Genomic DNA, 2,500 nt, shown 5'->3' with positions numbered 1-2,500 from the left:
TATTCTTCCCGTTCCGCGCTCGCCGTCGGCGCCGCGCGCCGCCGCGCACCTCGATTCCCGCCCTTGAGCCGCCAGCCGTTGGCCTCTTCGAGGTCGACTCGCCGCCGCCGCGCGGGATTCTGGTCGCGATCGTCGCGCATCGTGCCGTGCTGTCTTGAGCGGGACGGGCGCTCGCGCGTCCGACGCCGCAGCAGCCGCGCGGAGAAATCCCCGCGCGGAACGTTTGCAACGCGACCCTGAGGCGGGCGCGGCCCCGGGATTGACCCGAGGCCGCAATTTGCGTTCAGAACGTCGATGCTCAATGTGTCCTGCAATTCACACTAATTCACGCAGCTAGCTGCGTCCTTCATCGACTCACGAGCCGAGTGATCCACCGCCAAGAGCCATCCACGATTGTTTCGCTCGCACAGTGCCTCGCACTATAGGGTGACAAAATAGACCGCGCCGAGCGGTCGGCCAGGCCGACGCTTGAAGCCGGAGCGCGCGGCACCGCGGCACTCGACGCGCAAACATTACCGGGTGACCGAATCGCCGGCCGGCGCGCCGCTCCTCGCGGGTCGGGCGCCGGGTAGCAAAGACTTTTTCTCTCGCTTGTCCGAGTTTCGCGTTCGCCGAAGCGTTTGCGAGACCGTTAATGATCCTTCCGCAGGTTCACCTACGGAAACCTTGTTACGACTTTTACTTCCTCTAAATGATCAAGTTAGATCGTCTTCTCGGACGCCGGCTCGACCGTTGCCGGCCGCGCCAGGTCCAATCGGAGGACCTCACTAAACCATTCAATCGGTAGTAGCGACGGGCGGTGTGTACAAAGGGCAGGGACGTAATCAACGCGAGCTAATGACTCGCGCTTACTGGGAATTCCTCGTTCAAGGGAAATAATTGCAATTCCCTATCCCTAGCACGACCGGGGTTCAGCGGGTTACCCAGACCTGTCGGCCAAGGCGAGCACATGCTGATCCGGTCAGTGTAGCGCGCGTGCGGCCCCGAACATCTAAGGGCATCACAGACCTGTTATTGCTCAATCTCGTGTGGCTAAACGCCACTAGTCCCTCTAAGAAGTTAGACGCCGACCGATTGGGTCGCGTAACTAGTTAGCAAGCCAGAGTCTCGTTCGTTATCGGAATTAACCAGACAAATCGCTCCACCAACTAAGAACGGCCATGCACCACCACCCACAGAATCAAGAAAGAGCTCTCAATCTGTCAATCCTCACTGTGTCCGGGCCGGGTGAGATTTCCCGTGTTGAGTCAAATTAAGCCGCAGGCTCCACTCCTGGTGGTGCCCTTCCGTCAATTCCTTTAAGTTTCAGCTTTGCAACCATACTTCCCCCGGAACCCAAAGACTTTGGTTTCCCGCAAGCTGCCGGAGAGGTCGTAAAACTAACGCCCCCCGATCGCTAGTTGGCATCGTTTATAGTCAGAACTAGGACGGTATCTGATCGTCTTCGAACCTCTGACTTTCGCTCTTGATTAAAGAAAACATTCTTGGCAAATGCTTTCGCAGTCGTTCGTCTTGCGCCGATCCAAGAATTTCACCTCTAACGGCACAGTACGAATGCCCCCGTCTGTCCCTCTTAATCATTACCTCGCGCTCCGAAAACCAACAAAATAGAACCGAGGTCCTATTCCATTATTCCATGCACCATTATTCAGGCGAATCGCCTGCTTTGAACACTCTAATTTTTTCAAAGTAAACGTTCCGGCCGCCGCCGACACTCAGTCAAGGGCACCGGCGGAGAACCGGAGGTGAGGCCAGGACGGCCAGTACACGCCTTGCGACGGACCGGCCGCCTGCGCCCAAAATCCAACTACGAGCTTTTTAACCGCAACAACTTAAATATACACTTTTGGAGCTGGAATTACCGCGGCTGCTGGCACCAGACTTGCCCTCCAATGGATACTCGTTAAAGGTTTTAAAGTGTACTCATTCCAATTACAGGGCCTCGTTTAGAGTCCTGTATTGTTATTTTTCGTCACTACCTCCCCGCGTCGGGAATGGGTAATTTGCGCGCCTGCTGCCTTCCTTGGATGTGGTAGCCGTTTCTCAGGCTCCCTCTCCGGAATCGAACCCTGATTCTCCGTTACCCGTAAGAACCTCGGTAGGCCAGTACCGTACCGACGAAAGTTGATAGGGCAGACACTTGAATGATCCGTCGCCGGTGCGAGACCGTGCGATCCGCAAAGTTATCCAGAGTCACCAAAGGTTGCGGGCCGAAGCCCGGTCGGTTTTTGGTCTGATAAAAGCACGCCTCCCGCGAGGTCGGCGCTTCACGCATGTATTAGCTCTAGCATTTCCACAGTTAACCACGTAAAACGTACGATCAAATGAACCATAACTGATTTAATGAGCCATTCGCAGTTTCACTGTACGAGAGCTCGTACTTAGACTTGCATGGCTTAATCTTTGAGACAAGCATATGACTACTGGCAGGATCAACCAGGTAGCTACTTTAGCGTAGCCCCGAAAGGCCGACGAAGGAGGCGCCGCTGATGCGGCGCCG

General features: G+C 55.8%; 2 non-coding genes across 2 annotated transcripts; both read right to left on the bottom strand.

The window, feature by feature from the left end:
- Nucleotides 1-231: 231 nt before the first annotated feature.
- Nucleotides 232-385, bottom strand: LOC146142571 (5.8S ribosomal RNA). The gene has a single exon (XR_014499412.1). It is a non-coding gene; the product is annotated as a 5.8S ribosomal RNA (ribosomal RNA).
- A 247-nt stretch (nucleotides 386-632) lies between these two features.
- On the bottom strand, nucleotides 633-2,443 carry LOC146142570 (small subunit ribosomal RNA). Its single transcript, XR_014500148.1, has one exon. It is a non-coding gene; the product is annotated as a small subunit ribosomal RNA (ribosomal RNA).
- Nucleotides 2,444-2,500: the final 57 nt, after the last annotated feature.

The sequence above is a fragment of the Ascidiella aspersa genome, chromosome 5 (assembly GCF_963924565.1).
Source record: "Ascidiella aspersa chromosome 5, kaAscAspe10.2, whole genome shotgun sequence".
Taxonomy (NCBI): Eukaryota; Metazoa; Chordata; class Ascidiacea; order Phlebobranchia; family Ascidiidae; genus Ascidiella; species Ascidiella aspersa.
Note: the sequence above shows the minus strand (reverse complement) of the source record. Positions and strands in the feature narration are given on the sequence as shown.